The sequence below is a fragment of the Pseudochaenichthys georgianus genome, chromosome 14 (genome assembly GCF_902827115.2).
Source record: "Pseudochaenichthys georgianus chromosome 14, fPseGeo1.2, whole genome shotgun sequence".
In the NCBI taxonomy this organism is placed as follows: Eukaryota; Metazoa; Chordata; class Actinopteri; order Perciformes; family Channichthyidae; genus Pseudochaenichthys; species Pseudochaenichthys georgianus.
In genome coordinates, this window is record NC_047516.1 from 15,709,421 (window position 1) to 15,735,223 (window position 25,803).

General features: G+C 41.1%; 2 long non-coding RNA genes and 1 pseudogene across 2 annotated transcripts; all 3 read right to left on the reverse strand.

The window, feature by feature from the left end:
* Positions 1-598: 598 nt before the first annotated feature.
* Positions 599-11,744, reverse strand: LOC117458275 (LIM domain kinase 1-like; annotated as a pseudogene).
* Positions 11,745-19,910: 8,166 nt separating this feature from the next.
* LOC139435160 (uncharacterized) lies at positions 19,911-20,522 on the reverse strand. Its single transcript, XR_011644421.1, has 4 exons — positions 20,403-20,522; positions 20,272-20,310; positions 20,098-20,148; positions 19,911-20,000 (listed from the first exon to the last, which is right to left on the reverse strand). It is a non-coding gene; the product is annotated as an uncharacterized lncRNA (long non-coding RNA).
* A 2,111-nt stretch (positions 20,523-22,633) lies between these two features.
* LOC117458281 (uncharacterized) lies at positions 22,634-23,302 on the reverse strand. Its single transcript, XR_004553426.1, has 3 exons — positions 23,201-23,302; positions 23,058-23,105; positions 22,634-22,687 (listed from the first exon to the last, which is right to left on the reverse strand). It is a non-coding gene; the product is annotated as an uncharacterized lncRNA (long non-coding RNA).
* Positions 23,303-25,803: the final 2,501 nt, after the last annotated feature.

A 25,803-nucleotide genomic window follows, 5' to 3' on the forward strand; every position in this document is an offset into this window, starting at 1 on the left:
GCAACGATTATGAAAGCAACATAGGCCTAATCGAAATTAAACGATTATTTTTTTTTATTGTTATTTTTTATTGTTTTTCAGTTTGAATTATACTTAAAGTTCAGGGGTAATCAACTGTTAAAAACATACTGTTCACATTTTTTTTTTAATTAATTGATGTTTTCAAAGTAAATGGATAATCGTTTTTTAATAATCGTCGTGATATCAATTATTAGACCCAAATAATCGAGATTATGATTTTTGCCATAATCGAGCAGCCCTAGTACAAAGTGCCATGTGTTTCACAGGTTCTCACTGGAGCCCAAAGGATGATTTGGCCAATAATTTCAGATTACCACAGATAGTATCGCCATCATAAAGGTATTCTGGTAACAGGGTTCCAGAGGGTCCTTAAACCCTTTTGAAAAGTAATTAAATGAATCTAAATCAATCTTTGAAAAGCCAAGGTAAGTAGGATACTATAAATATATAATTTAGACATTTCGAGTTAAAATCTCTGATCTATTTATAAATAATTTTCCCAATGCATCTCACATACACTGAAAACGGATCATGTGGACACAAGGACCAAACACCAATCACACATCTCTCATCCAGCTTGTTTTGGTTATTTTAAAGTTGGTCATGAATTTTGTTCTGAGTGCCTTTCAAATTCTTAATTGCCTTAAGCTGTATGAACCATGTGATTAAGAAAAGAGACATTTGTAGCACAAAAATGCAAAAGTTATGTTTGAGGTAGGCTATCTAAGAAACTGTGTCGCCATTAAGTAGTTTGTCTACCAGAGAGAAATCTTTTTCGGTCATGTGCTTGAATACATTTCGGACATTGAGTAAAATGTAACTCTGAAATATGAACGAAAGCCTGTATTGTGGGGCTGTGGTTGAAATCACATTGGTTTACAGAGCAAAATGAGTCATGCACTAGCAGTGCTCATGAATCAACATACACATCCGTTTAGCTTTTAATGTAAAATATCACATATACTTGCAATGTTATGCCTCTGCAGGTTCTCTGTATAACTTAAACTATTTAATAACTCTCCCAGTCATTTTAAAAAGGCACAATTGTAAAAAAAATCAATGTATTCCTGAAAACTGTGTTTCGTCTTGGCCATCAAAAAAGCAGTCAGAGAAAAGCGCTGTCCTCTTCAGATCTGTCCCACAGCACTCTGCATGTCCTTCTCTGCCTGTTAGAGCGTCCTAGCGAAGTGTTGACCTGCAGCTGTTGTGAGGGCTCCTCCTGGACTTCTGGTTGTCCTGAGGGGTTATTCCGTTCAGAGGATTTAGACCCATTTTCGCCTGAGTCTACGCTCGTCGACTTGCAACAACGTCTTGCTCTTCTCTTGTGAGTGATCCTTACATTGTCTGCTCAAACAGGAGTGGTTATCCTCTGGTCTCATCTCATGGTTGTCATGCTCTTCATCCGAATGTCTCTCAGGTGTGCTATTTAGATTTTGGCTCTCGGTGAGGTGATTAGGCTCTGTGTGGTTATTTGCATTGTCTGAATGTAACTTGGCGTCAGGGCTGTGTCTTTGTGTCTGTGAGCACTGGGTTTGTTCATGAGAATCAGGGGATTTATCCTGGTTCCTGGTTTGGTTTTGGTGGTTGTGGTTCATCCAGAAGCCTCTGCTGAGCTTCTCTAACTCAGAGAGCTGAGGCAGCCCGATGTCCAGGTGCATCAGCAGGTTCTCCAGCCACTCCTCCAGCTTTGAAAAGGAAGGACTGAAAGACAACGAGTTGTAGTGAGAAGCTAAAGGGCCCTCAAATGACATATTAGTAACCTGTTCTGCACTGTAGTAGTTTAGTTTGTGTAATGCATTACTAAGAACACTATTTGCCGTCTGTTTAATGTATGTGTGCTCATACTTTAGTGTTGATACAGTAAACTTTCTACACTCTACAATCAACTGACCAGAAAACTTATATATTTACATTTTAAAGTGCAGTTTTCTACTGATCTTTAAACTAATTCCAAAAAATCCTAAATATAATATTGCAGTCCTTTGTGATATGTTTATCATGCAAGTTAATCGCTCTATAATGGTAAAAAACAAAACAATATGTTGTTCTGTATATAAATGATGTTGAATTGCAGTTTCTTTACAACATAAACCACCACTTCCTCTTATAATGAAAACGCCTATTTGTTACATTTAAAGTAGTACCGTTGCCTGTTGTTCTCAAACTGAAATATACTGAATAGCTGGAATGTGTTTTGAAACAAAATATAAAACAGAGGCAGGCTACTCAATCTTACTGAGCAATATTCAAACATGAATATTCATACAATGCTTTATCAATTTAGATCTGTGGTTTTACTGGATTTGTGTGTTCATACCGTTTTTCAGCGTCCATGTCACAGCAAAGTACACCCAGCGGCATGAAGGCGGGGGGGCACTGAGGAGGGTGGTACTGCTGCAGGAAGCCGGACACATTTAGCCCAAAGTCATTTGACCGGGGAAGGTAGTCGGGGTCAGCGTTCACTCTACCTATTATCTTGAGAGAAACAGAGAAAGATACGTCCTTAGCTTCACAATGGATAGTGTGCTTTTACATTCAACACCACATTTTTGAAATTCTTGAAGTTCTTACCTCACATATCATGATACCAAAGGAAAAGATGTCCACCCGTTCATCATAGGTTTTTCCTGAGAAGTGCAGAGGGAAGATTGCAAAATGTAAACCAAATCTTTACTGACCCATTCTGTTTTCAGGGTTTTATTATTAGACTTGTTATTTTACCATAGCATAGTATCGGGTATCTTACAGGGTTCAGTGTTTCCCCTAGGATGGAGTCATAGCAGCGGTGCTAAGGCACGTGGGCCCAGTATAATGTGAGCGCGGAGCGCATGGAATTTTTTAGTGTGTGCGAAGTGTGCCACGCCAATTTGTTTCTATGTGTCAGCACAAGAAAGGCTCTTGAGGCCTAGTACCAGGGCCGGTTCTAGCTAATTTGCTGCCCTAGATTTTATATGTAAAGAATAAATGAAAAATCTCTACAAAAGGCAAATACACTACAAAAAACAGAAACTTGTTGACATAGGTCATATCCGTCAAAATGGCTTCAAATGTATTCAGTATTGTATGAGCTTGTTTTAATTGGGGGGTGGACGTCACATCCTCTAGGGGGGTCCGGGTGTATTACTTTAACATTTTAAAGTAAAATGCTTCAATCTGGTGCACTTTGAGCACACAATTACTAGAGACCTGATCTAGGGGTTACGACTCTAAAACACCCATATGAAAAATATCGGTTTACATTTTAATAATCAAATAAGTATGTGAACATAACCAATAACCCACCATAGCCAATAACAAATACATGTCACTTATTTTATTTTTGTTGTTCATTCATATCTTATTTGACCTAGTAGAAACATCTACTTCTTATATCCGTTAGCGCAGCTAGCACCAGATTCTAATAACAACAGCGCCGGTACCGGTGTGCCCTCTCTCCCTCGCTCGCACTCTCACTCCCACGCTCGCACTTTGGCTGTGAGCTGCAGGCGCCTGATAAGCCAACATCCCCCACTTTCATCACTTACAGCGCCTATCGTACAGGACAAATGGAAAGTGTAACCGGGGTGAAAAGGGTGTTACATTTACTTAATTATGAATGTTGTTACATCAAGGCCGAAAATTAGGATGAGCGCCAATGGTCAAAAATGTTTTTTCCCTCCCAGAGCTACCAGTGCAGCGCCCCCCAGATCTGGTGCCCTATACCAAAAATCGGCCCTGCCTAGTACATACAGTGGCAATGTCTCAACATTTAACAAAAATACACCTTTATTGAACATACAGTAACACAAATACTACAAATCCACATAACAAACAATCAAAAATGAAAAAGGGTCGCCACTTTTTATTATTTTAATTTTTTTTTTTAAATGATTTTTTTTTTTTTTTTTGGGTACCCTAGCTGGCCCCCCTAGCAGCGGCGCGCATATTTCAGCAGCGGCGCTGCGGCCGCCACTATTTGTATATAGGGGAAACACTGGGGTTAGTTCCTTCTTTGCATATTTTATTAAAGTGCAGCACTTCTGGTATCAAGAGGCAGGTTGAGGTTAGTCATAGAGTATTTATACCTTTGTCAAACCGTTGTGGTGTAGACTAGAGCATTTGAGAAAGTAATATATCTTAGCAAATCGCGATTCATTTAGAAACATATTGTTAAAAGGAAGCAACATTTAGTGTAACATTTAAATCCAATGTGAATCTTCACACAAAACGCTGTGAGGTCTCGCATGATTCCCAAAGATCGATTACTCATAGTCAGAAATATTTAAACATTGCCATAAAAAAGTGCCTCCTCTAACACAGAATTTCAAAAATGAAGTCCAGGCTTCTGAAGAAATTCATAATATTGTATATTTGTCTTGTTCCATCGACTTCTAACAAGCAGAGATGAACAGTCTGTCAATTTGGGCTCAGGTGCCCGGGAGTCCTTGATAAAGAGAGAACTGATGGCCTGGAACCATTTGCACTCACCACTGATCATCTCAGGGGCCATCCAGTAGGGGTTTCCCACCACGGTGTAGCGCTTCCTCCGGTCAGGCCTGCGGAGATCTGACAGTGTTCCCTTAGGAGGCCTTTCCAGAGAAGAGGTTTTGCTCTGATTTCTCTCCTCCCTCACCAGCCTGGCTAGTCCAAAGTCTGCCACCACCACAGACTGGTTCTAAACCACGAGAAATAGAGAAAGAAATGTTAGGAACGTTTATTTTGGGTTTAGGTCTGTGCCCTCCTAGTTTCTGACGTGTTTGTGCATCACAAAGTGAATATGAGTGTGTGATGGAACCACTTTTTTACCTCTCTGACCAGGCAGTTGTGTGAGTTAAGATCTCGGTGAATAACACTCATGGAGTGTAGATAAGCCTTAGAAGGAGACACGTTGTATACATTAAGGAAAGTTGGTACTAGATAAGGGAATTATTTATTTGGGATATTATTAATCTTGAAGGACTCACCATTCCAGCTGCAATGTCTTTAGCATAACCCACTCTGACACTCCAGGGGAAATCTTTGTCCTACAACAGCAAGAGATTCACCATCATACTGTGTCTGTGAACCTTGACAGAAACACTAAGCTTTTTCTTAACTTACCATTTTAATGATGGTCTCTCTAAGAGTTCCTCCCTGGATGTATTCAGAGACAAAGTTGATCCGTTTGTCTTTATAAAACAGTCCAATGAACTTTAGGACATTGGGATGGTCCATACAGCGCATCACCTTCACCTGAACACATTGAGAAGAAACGTAGTTAAACAAATACTTAAGGCCATTGTAGCAACGTGAAAAATAGCTAATGATAGTGACCTTTTCACCCTCTTGATGATGTCAAATGGATTTTAAACCATGCCAGGGAATATTCATGGTTGGTTGAGAGTGTGCTTTGTGAGGTCACCCATTTGAAATGTTATCATTTCCCATTGAATGGCCAGTTGATATAACATTGTAATTCTCAGATGGTAAGAATTAGGAAAGTGAAGCCTAACAGGTTCACTTTGATGTAGTTAATGCTTGTGTACATTGAAACAAAGAACAACTTGTTTTAGCTTTAGGAAAATATTATGACTTGGTTAACTAGCTTACCGATGTTACGTACATATATGTTTTGACTTCTGGTTTACCAGGGGACACACAAAGTCTTATTATTTAGTGTCCTTTGTTTGACCCAAATGCCACCGGTCTACCTCTACAAACTCAGTCTTAATACTATTTCCTCCTTCGCTGCCGTCACAATTACTGATGTGACTAGAGGAGGTGGAGTCTTGGTACTTGTATCAGTCATCAACCTTTCAAATAGATAATCACAGCAGCCTTCAGAGCCTGCTAGTCGGTGTAGCAGGCCCCATCTTTATCTCCAAACTAAATCTACCTATGGGTACTAATACAAATAACCTGAACCATCTGACCATCTGAGTCTGATAACGCCTCCAATGGTATTGACTCCCTGCGTTGATGAACACTTACTTCCTTCAAGAAAGTCTTCTGCGTCTCCTCATCAAACCGTATCAACTCTTTCATCACCATCACCTCCCCTGTCTCCTGATGTGTTACCTTGACAGCAAGAGGTTATTCAGAAAGCTGATTAAAAATACTCGGTGTCAGTTTTTACAAATTATAGGAGAAAGTCATCCATATTTTATGAAAGAGATGATGTGAAGGGAAAAAGTTGTACCTTGACAGCCTGTCCAAAGAAGCCCTTGCCAAGCACTTCTCCATGGATGAGGTCAGAAGGTCGGAAGATGCGATGAGTCCGATCTCCAGGGTCCGCACGAAGAGACTCGGAGCGAACCATTTCTCTTCTATGAGATAAAAGTGACAGAGCTCCAGGGGACAGAGGACACTTATCTATACTACAGCTGCGCCTGAGAAAGAAAATAGAGACTCAGTCAAAGAAAATATAAATGAATGAGCAATGACTTAAGAAAAGATGAAATACATGACTTACAGAATGTGTCTAGATCTCATTCCTTGGTGCTGAGGCGGTGAGAGGCTCACCCTGATTGGTTCATCTGTCTCCCCCCCTGGACTCGGCTCTTCCTCTAGACTTGGGAGTTTATGGGTTGAAGAAAGTTTTTCACAGACACACGGTTCAGGACAGCTGACGTTGTCCGGGGGATCGTTTGAGAGAGGAGGGTCATCAGGAGACTGTGGGTTGTGTTCAATGGTCAGCTGCAGCGGTCGGTTTGTGTCCTGGATCACACAGTTTATCTGGAGGCAAGCATATGGTGGTGACCTCTGTTTTCTTGCAGATGCCAAGGAGTGTATCTACTAGGGCTGTGCAATTAATCGTATTTTAATCGCAATTACGATTTTGGCCTGCCACAATTACGAAAACAACATAATCGAAAAAAACGATTATTTAGCTTTGCTAGGTTGTGACCGTGCACTGCAACATATTTGCTTTTATTTATCATATTTATAGATGTTTAGTAGCTTGTTGAAGTGCGCTCCAAAAATATTTGTTGATCTTGTTTATTGGTATTTATTATTTTGATATTATTCATTTAAATATAAATATATCATTTATTTTATTTATTCGTTTTTCAGTTGAATTCTACATTCAGGGTGATCAACAGTTAAACAGATACTGTTCAAATTATTATTTTAATTTGTTTTAAAGTTCAATAAATGGATGTTTTCAAAGTCAATGAATAATCGTATTTAATAATCGTGATGTCAATTATTGACCAAAATAATCGTGATTATGATTTGTGCCATAATCGCACAGCCCTAGCTATCTACTGCTACTACTCAAACATTATTTATTTTGCATCATTTTGAAAGATAACATAACATGGTATTGGAAGGCTTCTCTTTCACCTAAGAGAGCATAGAGTCAAAGGACACTGAACGAAGACTCAAAAAAGATTCAATAAAACATAGAATAAAAATGTGTATAAATAATCTTATAAATTCCACAGTAAAAACAGCTTAATAATAATAATAATAATAATAATGATGACAGCAATAAATATAGTAACAATATTATTTGTATAACTTCACCTAAAAAATCTTGACTTGAGAAATATGCAAGACTTCTAACCCATAGTGTAATTACTTCTCATTTAGTCATGACATTATGGCTGAAAATGTGTGAGGTTTGAGGCCTACCTCGTCTGGGGAAATATTGAGGACGGGAATGCCGTTTACCTCCAGAACCCGGTCCCCCATGTGGACGGAGGACAGCAGCTCAGGGCTGAGGGTGGAGGAGTCTAACCTGGGGGAGAATTACAGTGAGGAAATTGTTGCAAGCTAAATGGGATAAGATCAATCTTTAGGTTTAGTTGTATTTCAGCGCTAATTAAATGTCACTCTATGTCATGTCTTAGACTCACCCTGTCACGGTGACGAGAGGGCCTGTCTCCTGGCTGAGGTCAGTGGCTACAGACAGGCCTCGTCCAGCATGGGGAGGGAGAGACACCAGCGCCACCGTGTGTGGACGCTTGGTGAGGGAAGAGGCTGACCTCGCAGCGGATACTTCACCCGGACAGAAGCAATGGCCACTGCAGAACAAACAAATCAAGAGGTAAACTAAGGACACTCACCAGAATCATACATCTCTATATGTATGAACAAGAAAAATATATTTAGTTTCAGAAATGTGTTCAGGCTTACTCTCCACATGCAGCAAATCTAGTTCTTTGCATGATTTCTTTCCTGTTGGCTTCAAACTTACCAGTAGAGTTTTGTGCGTTCGACGAGTGTGTAGCTGTCTCCATCTCCAATGAACATTTCACAGCTCATACATGTGAAGCATTCGGGGTGGTACTTCTGCTCTCCAGCCACCTGTTTGTACAGGGAGGTATTGGTAAATCACACAAAGCAGAGACATAATGGGCATAATATTGTTTTTTGCAAGATGATGTTTGATGGAGTGAGATTTTAAGAGTTCTCTGTGCATCAAGGCATTGTAGTGTCAGGATGTTTTCAGAGGATATCCTCTTGTTTGAGTGTTGAAAGAAAAAAAACATTTACTTTCATTCCAGGAACAAACCAAGAGACAGGAAGGCTTTGAATATATGAACAGTCGGTGTAGCATGCTGAGGCTCTGTATGTCGGGACATTTGATCCTGCACATTTATTGCCATATTTCTGTCTCTCAATAATTCACATGTACAGATTTTGGTATTTGTCTGGCCACTTCTCTGTACCAAATGGAGGCTTTGAATGATCAGTAAAGCAGCTATTTTTAAACTAGCTCACCAACTATCAATCAATTTGTTACAAAATGTTTTGAAACAAGTAAGCAGGGTTTTTAAATGCGATGTTGTGAATAATATAATAAATTGTTAGTGACCACCCTCAAAATGGGGTGTAATTGACCCATAGGAGAACTATGTTATAATAAAAGTCACGCCTAATGGAAATAACTCAAATTAAATTCATGACTTTTATTACATTATTGTACACGGCTTGAATCCTCCCATTCGCATATGTATTATTAATTTCTAATAAGTAAGGATTTTCTTCCTATTTTCAGGGATTATAATGTTACCATGATGAGTCCTGTTGCGATGGTGTCTCTGCAGCCGTGGCAGTGCTCTCCATAGCGGGCCCAGTAGTGCTTCTTGCAGTAGAGCTGTCCCTCTTTCTCATAGTACCAGTGAGACAAGATGCAGCCACATTCACAACACCTAGAGAAGCATGGGAGCAGGGAATAGACAGAGAAGAAGGGCGAAACAAGAGAAAATGGAGAGTAAGATGATGGATACTTCAGAGGTGTGTTCGAGCAAAGTAACGTGATCCTCATCAGGGTTTCGACACGTGAGACCTGTGAGGAAAGTCGACCTGTGAGCTTGTCACAAACGCTATCTGGGACAACACTTCCAGGTCAGTTGGACTATAAATGATGGAGTGAAGCCACTTGTTTTTGTTTTTCTTAACTCAGTCTTCTATGCCACTGATACCCATCTCCTATCCTCTCTTAAACTTGCTTACCCTGCTCGTGTTGAATGACAGAGGGATGCTTTTATTAGTTACAAAGTTGCATGGGACATCAAGCTGCTGGTGTTTCTCGGCACTGGCCTGGAGGAAATAGAGTTATCTTCACCACAGGGATGGTGTTGAAACTAGGTCTTTTCATTGTGAACTGCTGATGTCAATGTGACAGAGAGTATTTAGTCAAATGCCAAATTAAATTTGCTTCTTACAAAAGGACTACTCATGTAGGCTCGCTGATCAGTCACATGTCTAAACTTAATGTTTTTTCCCCATCGGCACACCCACTCATATATTGCAAAAGAGAGCATAACAAAGCAAAAACATTGCAACAGTTTAAAAAGCATTAGTTCTCTAAATGCAGTGCAACATGCTCACTTTTGGTTCTTTTTTTAAAATCAGCAAAACAACATTCAATGTCATTCCGGCCTCAACTGAATGAAGAATATTACCTATTTACTACAAAAACCTGCTTCCTTATTTCTTCAACACTACAGCTGCAGTGGGAGGGGACTTCCTGGTCAGAGTACAGATCCATGTTTCCTCTCTCCTAACCTCAACTGTAAACGCCAGGCTGGTCTTACAATAGAATAAAAAGGTGGCTTTTGTATTAACAATGAAATAGTTGGACAGTTTCCTCCAACATAAGACAGATATTAGACAGTTATTAGAGCTGTCGATTGAACGATACGTTTTCAAATATTGAATTAATTGCCAACTATTTTAACAATCGATGAACCAGTTTGAGTTATTTCTCCACAAAATATATCCAATTCTCAGATTCCAGCTTATTAAATATTTATATTTTATGTGTTTTTCCTACCACTTATGAAACTGAATATCTGTGACAAACAAGACATTTCAGATAGTCAGGTTTGGCTCTGGAAATAACTATCTTTTTGTACGCTTCATAGACTTAACAATTTATCTATTGAAAGAATACATTTAAGATTAAATAACAAGTAAAATAAGTTAGTTACAGCCCTACTAAATACTCATAACCCCTGAAAAACAAGACATTTAAAGACACTGGACTTTTAGAATGTGATGGACATTTCTAACTCTATTCTGACATTTTGTAAAATAATTGAATAATCCTCAATATAATAATCAGACCCATCAATAATGAAATTGTTAGTTGCGGCTCTTAATGCAATGTTTGCCGGGGATACAGTGCTCTATAATAAGTACATTAAGTGATCTGTTAGACCTGCTTTTCATTCATTATTGTGGAAATAATTAAGTAATAATGACAGCTGCAGTTTTACTTTTGACCTTTTGTCTTTCCTACTGTGCTGCTGGCAAAGGATGTGGAAGGTCCCAGCTTCACATCTGCTATTCCATCTAAACATCTGGTCGTGACTCTCTCTTCTGCCTTATCCCCACACAATCCTCCCACTGACATGATTCCCCTCATCTCGCTTGTTCTGCATCTTACTCTTATCTTTAGCCACTCATAACCCCTCTGAGATCTGTCCTTGTGTCACTAAAAGTGGACACACCAGCACCTGGTGCGCATAAAACAAACATGTTCGGATGTCAGGACGTTATGGTAGGTCAAATGTTACAGTAAGAATCTGATGACGTCTTCTCCTGTTATGGTTTCCTCCTCTGTCTGTCGCCCTGCAGGATTTCCTTTAAAAACAGTAGTTCTTAAAAGGAAACACTTGTTTTTGATGTAATTTCCTTGAGTGTATCAATGGTGATATGTATGGATATTTTAAAATACTTGTTGATGGAGGGAGGCGAAACAAACAGGGAGGCGAAACAAACAGGCATCCACCAAAACAAAACAGTTGAGTTATGAAGTGAGTGCCTGCTATGGTTTCATTAGCTACTCCTAAACATATCTATAGATGATGTAAAAGTAGACAGAAAATCCAAGAGCAGGTTTCTGGTGTGTCTGTGTGACAGCAGAGGGGTTTGAGGAAGTACCGCAGATGTTGAACTACTCACTCACATATCACATAAGTTGATAACAGTGTTTCTTACCGTCCTTTCGTTCCTCTCCGAAACCTCTGGTCCCGGCGTGACATTCTGCCCTGTCAGGTCGGACAACTGTCACAGAAACAATCCCACAGTGAAGAGAGGAGCTTTTCCGCTGCGTTCGTTCATGAGCGGATCCTAATTGTTCTGTGCTGTGACCGGCAGCAGGCGTTGTCTGTTTTTTTGTTGTTTTGTACTCTCTCTCTCTCGCTCTCTCCATGTGCTCAGAGGCTTCCTGTGCGTACGATTTCCCTCTGTAGTGCTCAGAGTCGCTGTGTGAGAAAAAACCCTAACCTATTGACACCATCTTTCCCGTCTCCCTCTGCTGGCTGCCGGGACACACACACATCCCAGTATAGAAGTTCTTCTCTGAGGTCCTTCTCCTGTTACTCTCCGTATGTAGACCGCTGCAGATACAGTTACACTCCTCAGCAGAGTCCACAGAGTTTGGAACTACATGGGTGTTTATGAGTGTGTTTTTCTCAGAAGTAGTGTGAGAGTCAGTGAGTCTCTGTTTTGAAATGAGCTCTGTTCCCATCAGGGCAGACATAATCTCTTTATGAATGCCCCAATTACCGCACTGTCCTGATCCTACAGAACAGCGCTTTAGTCATCAGACACAACTAACACAAGAGGGAGACTCAGTTAAAGGACAAGCATGGGGAACAGCTCAGAACTAGGAGCAAAAACATTGCCATTATTCATTATAAAGTACAAAATAAATAAAAGTCAGGTTACCGATATGTCTTCCATTGTTTATTCTCCATCGCTGCTTTTGTTGTTTACCCAATTATTTTAATACTTTAGGGCTGAAACTGATGATTATCTTCAATTTCAAAAGTCCATGCATTGTTTTCAATTAGTTATTTGGCCATAAAATGTCAGATGTTTTTCCCAAACCCCAACATTACCTCCTCAATGTTTTCAGAATACATTTTTCTGTCATAGTGTATGAAGAAACCCCAACAATGTTCACATTTAAAATGTCAATCATAAGGAAGTTTACAGATGTATTAAATAGTTGATAATGAATCGACTAATGACACATCTTTGCAGCTCTATAGTACTTATTGATTGAGTCATTGCTCGCACCTGTTCTGTAATCTTCATATTGTGCTGTGTATTAAACTCTGAAGAGTAATACAGTTTAGAGTTTAACACACAACATTTCCTGAGTCTTGCAATGAGTTACCATGAAGATAATGTCAGACTGCTGCTCACACTTTATAAGCCGGCCCATGCCGTAGCCTCACTTGTGGTTATCCCACTGCATCCACACGTTAACATGTTAAAACCAAAATCTGCTTCTGACTGTGCAGCTTCCTCTTTTTACCTTGTGCTCCAAACTCCTCCCGACTGTTTCACATGTTGTACAACAACAATTATTCTAGCTGCTTTAAAATAACAATAACCTGACACAACAACTGTCATTGGTCATTGTTTTTATTTCAGAGATTGTCTGAAGTGTACAAAAGTGCAACATTTTCTTCATAGGCCACATAAAGAATGCAAATGTTAAAAACACATGTTGAGCTAGATATAAAGACACAAATGTAAGCTCAAATGCAACATGACAATCAATTACACTTTCTATCCAAATGACATCACAATCACAATGTAGTAAACAAAGCACTTGTAATAATTCTAGCAATACACACGTTTTAAAACTTTGGAAACACACACAAAATAACTCAAATATTTAATACTGTATTAATGCGCTTGAATTCTTAAAATGAGACTAAATAGACTTTCCTGCTCTTTATCAGCATAATTTAAAAAGACTAGCAAACGTGAACAACAGTGTTAAAGGAGGTACATTTAAAAACATAAAAACACAGTAATCAATGCTCTTCAGATGCCATTTAAATGCCATATCACGTATTCCAATCATATTATTTCACATACATCCTTATAACAATGACAAATATTGATGTATGTTTACACCAACCTATTAGTGTTATGTAGCTATAAAACGGTGCTTATAAAGGTGTGCACAGAGTGGAAGAAGTGTTTACATCTGAGGACCTTCAGCCTCTGTCGTCAACATGAAGACAGACTCGCATGGCACTAGAGAAAAATCCACTTGAGTCCATTTTGTTCACACTTTTCCCAAAATAGCAACAATCTGTTTCTTTCTCTTTATAGACTTCACAAGTGTTTGCACTTTGATGTAAAAGCTAGAAACAGTGAATTCATGTAAGCATTACATCTGCTGAAGTCCAGTTTAACTGCCCTCAAGTCCCATCTTTTCATCAAGGCTTACGGCCCTTAAATCGATCTGTTGTTTTGTCTGTCTGACCTTTGTTTTGTTTTGTGTGTGCTCGCCCTATTCCTGTAAAGCGACCTTGGGTCCCTTGAAAGGCGCTATAGAAATATCAGTTATTATTATTATTATTATTATTAACTGGGTAAGGATTTTTCTGTTTTTTAAAACTTTTCGTCAGCATGCAGACAGGTCTGAAGGAGCTGCCCTGAGGGTGTCCTTGGTATCAGGATTCATGGGGACACTCACACATGAACACAAATGGTGTTCAACAACAATAAAAAAAAACACACAGTTGTATTTTAGTACAGCTTCAGAAGACATGTGGTACTTATTTGAGATGTTCTCAACCTGCTAGTTGGGATCCCCAGCCTCAAGGTGAATTATGGAGAAAATAAGTTGCCTAACGAATGTATCCCCTAACCTAACCTAGTTATTTAAAGGTGAACATTTAAACAACATGAAAAGAACAGATTTCACAACAGCATGAAACCATTACTTTGTTTTGAAGAATCCCAACCCTAACAGGTTGAGAACCATCACTCTTTTTTTAAGTTGTATAAAATCTAAGCAAATGAAAAGTGTATCATGTGGAATGTGTTGAAGCTTTAGTTCTTATGGTAGATAAGACATTTACGATCTGGATCATGCAATAGCACCACTGTTGGTTTAATGAGGTAACTTCCTGTCAGCCGGTCTCTCACTTCCTCCTTCGGCCACAGTATTTACCCTGGCAGCCGGCGCCTGAGTACAGAGCAGAGAAAATGATTCTTCACATGATAGAGCATGCATACTTCATATGTAAAAACTGAACTGTAAACATGTATAGATCATTCCACATGAACACATAAGTTCCCGCTAAATATTAGAATGACTGTATCTGAATAATTATTTAATATTAAATAAAAAACGTTTGTAAACTTAAGACAGCTAATTTAGTCAACTTAAGTTCAGTTAACTAAAGATAAGTCCTCATCTCAGTCAAAAGGGTCCGTTTTGTTATTTACCTCGCAGCCACGTAGTTCCTGTATGTGTGGTTGTTAGACTACAGTGGGGCAATGCTCGAAGTGTCAGTTCTCGAGAAAACATGCTTGTACCAGACTAAGAGTGCAAATTCAAAGTTAACAGTCATCATGGTTCGTTTCAGATGAAAAACTACGTGTGAACCACTTCCATCAACTACCATTTCTTTTAACTGGAAGGAGGAAGTTGATTGCTCCGCAGAACATCAATTTAACTGAAGTTACTACAGTTAAAGTCAAAAGAAATGATGAGTATGTGTGCTGGAATGTTTCTGAATGATATCTAGGCATTTTAGTTGAGTCACACATTTCCATGAGAGTGTTTTACTGTGTACAAAGTGTAAGGTTTTACCTCTGTAGCCCCTAGCTCCCAATAAGGCCTGCATGGCTGCATATTTGGCTACCATCTGTGCCTTGGCTAAAGGACATACAAGCAAAGAGAAAAGTTATTCTGCACACATACAGCCTCTTTACAATGAAACCAAGCACTACAGACTATACAAGCATACTTTACTTGATACATGACTTACATTTTCCTAAACAACTTAAAACAATTATCAGCCTTTTTAATTGTATTTTTGTCACTTAAGTAATCAATAATTCCATTGTCAAATATTCTGTCTTTTGTGTTTATGAGTAGGAAAAGCCTCAACATTTAAAACTAAAAGATTACAAGGAAATACTGTGTTCTGTGTCAGTGCTAAAGCTAATTAGAGCATGCTCATCCCAGAGGTCACTGTGTGTTTTCTTACATTTTTGTGCGGCACCCGCATATCCTATAGAACAATAACAGGAAACAGAGTCATGATAAACAAAAGGTCATCTTTACAATGGTCTCGTGTGTTATCTCATGAATGTTTTCAATATTTAACATTTTTAAGAATATTTACTGCTTATAGTTTTTAAACTTTTCAAAGAATATACTGTGGGATTAATAAAAAAAAGGGAGTATAAAATTGACCACGTGTTTTACCTGGATAGATTCCACCAGCCACCCCACCAAAGCCAGGGCCAGCGCCCCCTGCTGGAACAAGACACATTACAGCAGGGGTGTCAAAGTCAAATACACAGTGGGCCAAAATAAAAAAATCGGTACTAGTCAAGGGCCGGACTGGTTCAATGTTTATTTCAAAATGTATTGAAATTAACTTATTGCACATATTAAACCTGGAACTAATAAAGCTTAAATGATTGCCTATAAAAACAACATTAAACATTAAATAATCAGTTGCATTCATTTCTTATCTGCAGCTTTTCCGGAGTCATTTCTTATGATTACATTACATTCCACAGGCCAACAGCAGCTTCAAAAAAACAATTTCCCTCAAAGAAAAAAACAAACATGCCGTGTTGTCGCAAGAAAAAAAGTGCAGAAGGAAACATCCATTAAACTCAGTGTGCTGCTCTGTGATGCTAGTTTAAGCAGATACTTGGCATCTCATCTTGGGTGCAAGTTCATCAATGTTTGGGGTCAGGCTCTGAGCTGAGGAAATCCTCAGGGTTGAGTGAATGTGTGCGTGCAATATACCGGTGGGCCAGATCTAATAGTAATTAAAAGTTATCCTGCGGGCCGAAATCAAATCCACCAAGGGCCTGATTTGGCTCCCGGGCCTTGAGTTTGACACATGTGCATTTCAGCAATACTATACATTCACTAGAAAACTATACAATATTACTCTTTATCCAAACTCGGTGTATCTGCTGTATTACTCTATCATTGAAACATGTACTACCTATTGTGTGGAGGTATGGGGAAACCAATATAACTATTAGAACATTCAATGTAAAAAGGGTAGGCATAAAAAGCGTAGTCTTCACCTACACCTTTTTGGACAATATTTATTTATTTCCCTTATATTATTAATGTATTTATTTGATCAAAATAAATAGTTTCTGCTTGATTATTACTACAACACACTTCTCTTTATAGAACAGCTCATCAAAAAGCAGGACAGAGATTTACTGTAATGCATTTGTTTTCAAATCTTTTACTGTAAAAATGCAAAAGAACATGCTCTTGTTTATTGTGTCAGTGCTCCTCCTAAACTGACCTGGTAAGCTGCCTGCACCTCCTCCTACACCCTGACCTGTCCCCGCAGGACCTCCTGCTCCTCCTGCTGCACCACCTGGACACACGTGAGTATAAATGCAAAGGCAGTCAAAAAGCAGAAGATAACACACAGCATTAGAACCGCAACAATTAGAGTAAATATGAGATAGATGTATGATCATTAAGCAGAGTAAAGATGAAAATAAAGCAACTAATGAATAAACATAGAACAAAGATGGAGACAGAAGATGTTTACAATCAAGTTTTATCATGTGGATAAGGCTTAAAGTGTATTGTAATTCTTTGTTCTGGTAAATATCCAGTATCGTAAAGAAATTGTATCAGTAATTTTAATGGAATATGTGCATCCGTAGAGAACTTTACCTGGTCCATAGCTGCTTCCTCCCAACGACGAGCCGTAACCTGATTTAGGAGGCTTCCTGTTCCCAAGTGCTTGGCCACCAGGTCCAAATCCACCCGCTCCTCCAGGTCTAAAACCCCCAGGCCCAGTTCCAGCACCTCCTGGGCCAACGCCCCCGGTTCCAGCACCTCCTGGCCCGTAACCCAAATTGCCTGTCCCTGTTCCAGCTGGTCCATATCCTCCTGGGCCATAGCCTGCAGATCCAGCTCCAACTCCACCAGGACCAGCACCTATACCGCCTCCTAATCGCCCTGCTGGGAAACATCCATATATATAAGCACATCTAAATACTTTATTAAACAAACAAAATGATCATCCCTAATCATAACCCTAAACTCACCTGCGCCATACCCATAACCTGGAAAAAAGCAGATGAGAATCAATTACTCTTCTATATTCTATATTGAGGTTCTCCATCTGTACAAAGTTTATGAATCACCTTTAATGTATGTCACTTTTATTATCAATACTTACCAGATTTAGAAGGTTTTCTTTTTCCGTAACGTGGGCCTCCTGGTCTGTAGCCTCCAGGTCCTGTGCCAGCGCCTCCTGGTCCGAAACCTCCAGGTCCTGTGCCAGCGCCTCCTGGTCCGTAGCCTCCAGGTCCTGTGCCAGCGCCTCCTGGTCCGTAGCCTCCAGGTCCTGTACCAGCGCCTCCTGGTCCGAAACCTCCAGGTCCTGTGCCAGCGCCTCCTGGTCCGAAACCTCCAGGTCCTGTGCCAGCGCCTCCTGGTCCGAAACCTCCCGTTCCTGTGCCAGCGCCTCCTGGTCCGAAACCTCCAGGTCCTGTGCCAGCGCCTCCTGGTCCGAAACCTCCAGGTCCTGTACCAGCGCCTCCTGGTCCATAGCCTCCAGGTCCTGTGCCAGCGCCTCCTGGTCCAAAACCTCCAGGTCCTGTGCCAGCGCCTCCTGGTCCGAAACTTCCCGTTCCTGTGCCAGCGCCTCCTGGTCCGTAGCCTCCAGGTCCTGTGCCAGCGCCTCCTGGTCCGAAACTTCCCGTTCCTGTGCCAGCGCCTCCTGGTCCGAAACCTCCAGGTCCTGTGCCAGCGCCTCCTGGTCCGAAACCTCCAGGTCCTGTGCCAGCGCCTCCTGGTCCGAAACCTCCAGGTCCTGTGCCAGCGCCTCCTGGTCCGAAACTTCCCGTTCCTGTGCCAGCGCCTCCTGGTCCGAAACCTCCAGGTCCTGTGCCAGCGCCTCCTGGTCCTACTCCCCCAGGCCCATATCTGCCAGGTCCAACTCCTGCACCTAAAAAACAGACATAATTTAGCTTTTTCACTAAAAAGCTGCCAGAATTATATTATTAGTGAGAAAACGAGTATAAGCAGCCCGTTTCTCTGGCATATTTCAAAAATAGTTGTTGATTTTTGGAGCAACAGAAAGGCTTAACCTCGACGGTGTTGGTGAGTTTATTTAATTTCTATTCAGTTTTAATGAAGTGTGTCAAAGTAGAAACCATAACCTTGCTTTACTTTAAAGAAGGTAGAAGAAGTACTGCCCTAGTCTGCCAACTCAATGTTCAATTAGAATTAGTCTACAGATTTAGATATATAGGAATGTGTCAAGATAAAATACACAGTTGGTACACAGAACAACAAAAGTATCCATGGAGCACTCTTTGTTCTTAACAACTTTGTTCCTAGTTCTGATTGTATTTTTAGTGATTGAGGTAGTTATGATATACAGACATAGAGATAATCCCTAAACAATCTGCACATTTTAAAGTGTTTCTCACCTTGTCCATAGCCTGTTCCACCCAGAGAGGATGATCCATAGCCTATCAGAAGAAGTAACCAGCATGAATATATCTTAAAACGCAACACATACAGTAATGACCTATGCCATTTCAGTAAAAAGTATTTATAAGTGTCATAATTCATGACTATTATACCTGATTTGGCAGGCTTTCTCTTCCCTAGTCCTTGACCTCCAGCAGTATAAACGCCAGGAACTACTCCGGCTCCTCCAGGTCCATAGCTGCCTGTTCCTGTGCCAACACCGCCAGGACCAAATCCGCCTGGCCTTGTTCCGGCCCCACCTGGTCCGGTGCCTGCTGTGCTTGGCCCATATCCTCCTGGTCCAGTGCCACCAGGACCGTAACCAGCAGAACCACCAGGACCAACTCCCCCTGGTCCAGGCCCGTAACCACCAGCTCCTGCCCCGTAACCTACAAGCAAATATTGTTTGATTTTCAGTTCTCTGTATAAATGTTTGACTTTGTTCTCTGCATATCTGTTAAATAATATCCTACGTTTTGAGGGTTTGCCGGTGCCCAGTCCTAGACCTGTGCCGTATCTAGAAACTGAATAACAGATAGGATAAGTTAAGATAAGTTAAGGAAATACTTTAACCCCAAAAGGATACTTTGTATATCAATTGCTCACCCAGAGAGAGACTGTAAATGTTTTGAGATCGTATTGTTTTAAGAGTAAGGTTTTGTTTCTCAGTGTTTTTTAATCTCCGTTCACTTTAGAGGCTCGTGTGAAAAGTATTCTTCAACGATTTAAGGCAAGGTAAATAATTGATATATGAATGATCATTTTGGGGATCAAATATTCCTTTAACCAATATTTTAATTATGTGCTATTTAGGTCAACTTACCAACAGGACCCACACCATATCCCCCAGGTCTAACACCAGCTCCAGTTCCAACTCCGAGGGTCCCAGCACCCCCTGGACCTCCACCACCAACGCCCCCTCCTCCATAGCCTCCAGGTCCTGCACCATAGCCTCCGGGTCCTGCACCATAGCCTCCAGGTCCTGCTCCATAACCGCCAGGACCGACCCTACCCTGCCCCGCGCCGAGAGTCCCATATACTGATGGAAAGAAAAAACATAACATGCATCATGTAGCTTATTTCATTGCCCAGATACTGATTAAAACAGGAAGAATATAGTTGACAGTTTATCAAACCTTTGCCTGCTTTTCCCTGTCCTACTGCAGATCCAGTCGGGTAACGTAAGCCTGAGAGAGATACACCATGATTCATTGAATCTTACATTTTTAAAGAAGATGAACTTGCTTGAGTATTTATTTGACATAATCCATTGCCGATAAAAGATGCCATGATAGTGTTAGTTTACTCACCTCCACCTGGTAAAACTCCAGCTCCACCAGCACCATAGCCTGTAATGAATACAGTGTAAGCATCATTGTAACATGTGCATGTATGTTTGGGTCACAAACATTTCAGAGGTCAAAACATGGCAGCTGCTCACTTTTTCTCGGTTTAAATGCTCCTGTTCCTACTCCACCAACCCCAGGGACCAAGCCTGCTCCTCCAGGACCTGCTCCAACTCCTCCAGGACCTGCTCCAACTCCTCCAGGACCTGCTCCAACACCACCTTGGCCTCCAACTCCACCAGGACCTGCTCCAACTCCTCCAGGACCTGCTCCAACACCACCTTGGCCTCCAACTCCACCAGGACCTGCTCCAACTCCGCCTGGACCTCCTGTCACCCCCCCTGCTCCATCTGGTCCACCACTTGCACCTCCTGCTACAGTCCCATCAGTTCCCTCTGTACATTTAAGAAATGAACTGATACAATTAACTTTTTTCTTTAGTATGAACATTTTCAGTTACTACCTCTATGTGAGTCATTCCAACTGGTTATAGTAGACGTTTGATACAGATTGATGTGTAAAGGTGTCAAATGTAATGCAGTCAATGTGGTGTTTACAGTCATACGGCAAAAATGGCACCTTTTGATGGTTTGGGTGTTCCTCCAACTCCACCGGCTGCTCCTCCTGGTCCAACTCCAGTTCCTGTTGAGCCACCTGAAACACTTCCTGCTCCTCCTGCACCTCCTCTCTCTCCGTCAGGACCTCCCTCTCCATCTCCTTCACCGGGCGTGTCACCTCTGGGGACACCTGCAGATAGAGCATAGAAAACCACACCTGTATTTCAGCTAGAATTTAAACTGCAATCAAGAACAAAGCAACTCAGTAAGTATTAAACTATTACATACAAACATCATTACAGCAAAGAGCCCTGGTGAGTGTTTTCCACAAAATCCACACAAAAACAATACCAAGGTTAATGTATAATATAAAGTTTAAAAGAAGGCTGTTTGGCTTATGAATCGCACTCATTAGAGATATATAATACGTTGCTTTGTATTGTACCATTGTCAAAATGCTGTTAGGTAATAGATAAATAAATTAGATTTAATTTTATTGACCTGGGGGTTTAAGAGGTTTGGCTCCTGGCAGTGTCCCACTTGAAAGATCCCCATCAGAACCTGCAAAATGCAATCCATTAACAATACAGGAAGTGCAAGTTTCAACATCTGGTAAATATTCTGGAAGTACTGTAGTATTTTATGTATAATGCAGATTTGCGTACCACTTGGTTGCACAGCCTCACCTCCAACTAAAATAATAGAAATACAGATTATCATTCAGGTGGAGAAATATTGTGATCAGCATCAAGATGAAAAACATTTGTGAAGCCAATTTATTGTTAATACTGTGTTATTAAGCAATAGTCCATCATTTTGATTAACATCTCATAAGTAACATATTGAGTGAACTTTATTTCAACTCACCAGGAGCAGCTCCTGTGGAACCTGTAGGATGTGAAAACAAAAGGATCAGCCTTGTTCATTCCTAGTTTAAATTAAGCAGAAACACTTGTTGGTCTCTTGTATGTTACATGCAGTATTTGGGATAGTGTGGATGTATTGGTCTTTTAATTTCGCCTTGTAAATATACAGAACATTAAATGTAGAAAAAAAAGTCCAGCAATGATCCAAAAGTCTGTGTAGGCAGGGCTTTTTTTTAAGTATTCCTGGATCCTTGGTGGGGAATGTGTTTTCATCTACACCTCAATGTCCAGTTGAGCTAAAATATAGTGTTTGGAAATGTCCACATGGTGGCACTATCCAAAACAAAAGCCTAGATGCACTGTTCTTTTTATGTCTGGCTGACTAACAGATGTACTCTGACAGAATTAGATGAACATACGGTGCTTGTGGACAAACATGCAGAAACTCTGGCTGTAAAATAAACACTGACCTGGAACGTCTGTCCCATTGAGGCCTGTTCCAAGAAAATCATTAAAAAAAAGATGAAAGGCAACAACAAATAGTAGCAGAATAAATGAACACCTTAACTTTTTCTCTTGAATTTGTAGTTGAAATGACCAAGATACCTGGTTTTGCTCCAATGATGGGGATTCCTGTTCCACCCAAGACGTCCCCATCACCTCCTGCTGCCACAGGTCTGCCAGCCACTGAAAGAATAAATGCAAATAAATAAGAATTAGTTGCATATTTAGTATTATAGATGTTTTCCTTTATGATCTCCAGTGTTTCCTGTGTGGTCTGTTGGCCATCTTGTTATACCGAAAGACTTGAATTCTACAGTTGTGATATTAGTTGTCTAACAATCTCAAAATGTGTACATTTAAGGTAAGAAAACACAGGTTTTCCAGCAAGTTTAGACACACCTTCTCCTCCAGAACTTCCAGACCCCTCTATCACACTGCCGGCGCCGCCATCACCTGGAATAAGGTCAGGGAGATTTAAAAATGGTACTGCATATATAAGAGCTTTTGATGTGAATGTAAACGGAATAAATCAAACAAAGACTGGCATCATTTTTTAACTAGAGTGCACTAGATGAACACAAGTTGGGGTCTCCCTCTCCCCTTCCAAACAAATTGAATCAAACTCAGTTGCCCCTCCCTTACAGGCGTAACTTTTTCTATTATTATACTCTGGAACCTCACCTCAATTTCTCCCTTTTTAATTCTTATAAAGAATATTTTATAGTATAACAAATGCATTGGGAACCCTATGAGTAAATGTATTGGGATAATATGTGACGGAAATGTGTTGCAGTATAGTGCTGCATTTTGCTAAACCAAATACCTTCTGATGCAGGAGCTGGTGTTCCTCCTGTGGCTCCAGGTCCTCCTCCTGATCCAGGAGACACAGTTCAACACACTTAGATATTCCAAATAGTTAATGAGTAACCAGAATGTATATACTTAATCCTTAACACAAAGACTTACCACTGGTTCCAGTTGCTGTCCCTGCACCACTACTTGTGTCAGTGCCATTTACTGAAACACCAGTGTCGGTCCCTGTACCAGGTCCTGCAGTACCAGGTCCTGGGGTACCAGATCCTGTTGTCCCAGATCCTGGAGTACCAGATTCTGTTGTCTCAGATCCTGTTGTCCCAGATCCTGGAGTACCAGATCCTGCAGTACCAGATCCTGGAGTACCAGATCCTGGAGTACCAGATCCTGCAGTACCAGATCCTGGAGTACCAGATCCTGCAGTACCAGATCCTGTCGTGCCGGTCCCATTCCCAGATCCTGCCCCTGGTACAACTCCACCAGGTTGAGCTACAGTTTATAAAATAGATAATATGGTAAATTCAAAAGATGTCCTTATAAACAGCTCTATTCTTCAGTTCAAACATCTCTAAGATATACACATAATGTTTTACTTAACAGAGTCAACTTACCGTACTTAGCAGCTTTAGATCCAACTGTTCCATAGCCTGATGATCCCAACAAATGAAATGTATTAAATATTGACTACTCGTGTGATAAAACACAGTGATTTATTTGAACTATTTTCTATTGGATTTCTGCAACCATGACATGACACAACGAACTGTTTGATTCACTTACAATTCATGTTTGGTGCAAGACACCTTGCTACATTAGAGGTCAATAAAGGAATATTTCATACATTAATGTGATCTAGACTAGTCTCCTTGTTCATATCCCACTATACAATGACACAATAAAACTCATCCAGTGTAAGAAATTCCATCAAGAGATTATCATTGAAAAAAAATACCATAAAAAAAGAATAAGTGCTAACAAAAAATCATTTGAATTGCTCACAGCTTGCAGGGCTTAAAGTTATCAAACATAAACAACTCACCTCCTCGTCCTGCACCTCCTCCAAGAACTCCGCCAGCACCTACACCTAAACCTGGATCATAAATAAATGTTTGAGTTTTTATGGAAATGTTGATCCATCTTGAGTTAGAGAAATACGAAATAAAATTGTAATACCGTATTTAGCGGCTTTTGATCCAGCTCCATAGCCTGCAGGAAAAAGAAAGGCAAGTTACAACTCATCTTAATTTGAGTTCTTCAAGATTTGTCATGGACAAAATAAAAACGGAACCTTGTCCATATCCAACTCCTGGTCCTGTACCATAGCCTCCACCTGGTCCATACCCTGCCCCAGGCACTTGTCCAACTCCAGGCCCATATCCACCAGGTCCATATCCGGTTCCTTTTCATGAAAGCCCAAGGGAGTTTTTTTATTAGCCGACGACAGAGGGTCATTATGGCATGTAGTGTCAGAATAGGATATTGATGATATCAAATGAACTAAAGAATTCCAAAAAGGGAAAGAAGTGTAGAATTTGTTTCTAATATGTTGTTTTTATCTTCATACCTCCAGCACTGCCTGGTCCAAAGCCACCTGGTCCCAGTCCTGCTCCAGGTCCACCACCGGTTGATACTCCAACACCTCGTCCTGGAACCATTCCTCCTGCTCCGAGCCCATAACCAGGCCCAGCACCAAGTCCTCCTGCACCCAGGGCACCTCCAGCACCAAGACCTGCAGAAAGCAGCATTATATCGGGAAATATTAACCAACCTGACGAAATGAACACTCTAATGACAAACAACAGGCTGTGTTCATGGCAGATATATTGATATGTTATTGCTGGTTAAAGGTTGGTTGATGATGAGCAGACAAAAGTATTTTCTTACCATATTTTCTGGCTTTGGCACCAGCATAACCTGCAACATGTAGACACATCAAGATATAAGAATAAAAACAGTATTAACCAGTATCAACTGGTCTAAAAGCTTCTATTTGAAATCAGACATGCCTTCTTATTTTAATGCATCTTTATTTTTCCTCCTACCTCCAGGTCCGTAGCCAGCACCTCCAGGCCTGACTCCTCCTCCTGGTCCATAGCCTGTACCAGCACCTCCAGGCCCAACTCCTCCTGGTCCGTAGCCTGTACCAGCACCACCAGGCCTGACTCCACCTTGTGGTCCGTAGCCTGTACCAGCACCTCCAGGCCCGACTCCTCCTGGTCCATAGCCTGTACCAGCACCTCCAGGCCCAACTCCTCCTGGTCCATAGCCTGTGCCAGCACCACCAGGCCCGACACCTCCTGGTCCATAGCCTGTACCAGCACCACCAGGCCCGACTCCTCCTCCTGGTCCATAGCCTGTACCAGCACCAACTCCTCCTCCTGGTCCATAGCCTGTGCCAGCACCACCAGGCCCGACACCTCCTGGTCCATAGCCTGTACCAGCACCACCAGGCCCGACGCCTCCTCCTGGTCCATAGCCTGTACCAGCACCAACTCCTCCTCCTGGTCCATAGCCTGTACCAGCACCACCAGGCCTGACTCCTCCACCTGGTCCATAGCCTGTACCAGCACCACCTGGCCTGACTCCTCCACCTGGTCCATACCCTGTACCAGCACCACCAGGCCCAACTCCTCCACCTGGTCCATAGCCTGTACCAGCACCACCAGGCCCAACTCCTCCAGGACGTGTTCCTGGACCTCCAAGTGCTCCACTTAACATGCCTATGGGCAAAACAGTCATTATAGTAGTCATGATAT